This window comes from Colobus angolensis, unplaced genomic scaffold, assembly GCF_000951035.1.
Source record: "Colobus angolensis palliatus isolate OR3802 unplaced genomic scaffold, Cang.pa_1.0 Scaffold4, whole genome shotgun sequence".
NCBI lineage: Eukaryota > Metazoa > Chordata > Mammalia > Primates > Cercopithecidae > Colobus > Colobus angolensis.
In genome coordinates this window covers 8,344,964-8,345,838 of record NW_012117376.1, presented here as the reverse complement: position 1 = coordinate 8,345,838, position 875 = coordinate 8,344,964, and positions in this window count along the sequence as shown.

Sequence of the window (875 nt, the reverse complement as noted above, 5' to 3'; positions counted from 1 at the left end):
TACGCCATTCTCCTGCCTCAGCCTCCCGAGTAGCTGGGACTACAGGCGCCCGCCATCTCGCCCGGCTAGTTTTTTGTATATTTTAGTAGAGACGGGGTCTCACCGTGTAGACCAGGATGATCTCGATCACCTGACCTCGTGATCCACCCGTCTCGGCCTCCCAAAGTGCTGGGATTACAGGCTTGAGCCACCGCGCCCGGCCTATTTTAGTTATTTTAATAGCCCAGCATTGCACTTTTAGGTCTTTCCGCTTTCAGTGATGATCAGTTGATAATTGATGATCTGGTGGAGTGGTTCTCAATGGGAGAGTTGGGGGCAATTTTACACTCCCCTACGCCCCACTAATCTTCCCCCCAACCCAGTGGTAAAGCTATTGCACATTACTTGGCAATGTCTAGAGATAATTTTGGTTGTCACAGACTTGGGGGAAGGTGCTACTGGCATCTAGTGGGTAGAGGCTAAGGATGCTGCTTAATTTTTTTTTTTTTTTTTTTGGAGACAAGAGTTTCCCTCTACTTGCCCAGGCACAGAACAGCTTCCTACAAAAAAGAATTACCTGGCCCAAAATGTCATTAGCTTCCAGGCTGAGAAACCTGCCCTCCTAGGCCGGGCGCCATGGCTCACGCCTGTAACATTGGGAGGCCAAGGCGGGCGGATCCTGAGCTCAGGAGTTGGAGACCTCCTTGACCAACACGGAGAAACCTCGTCTTTACTAAAAATACAAAATTAGCCGGGCGTGGTGGCGCATGCCTGTAAGCCCAGCTACTCGGGAGGCTGAGGCAGGAGAACCGCTTGAACGCAGACGCAGAGATTGCGGTGAGCCGAGATCACACCGCACAGATCACACCATTGTACTCCAGCCAGGGCAACTAAAG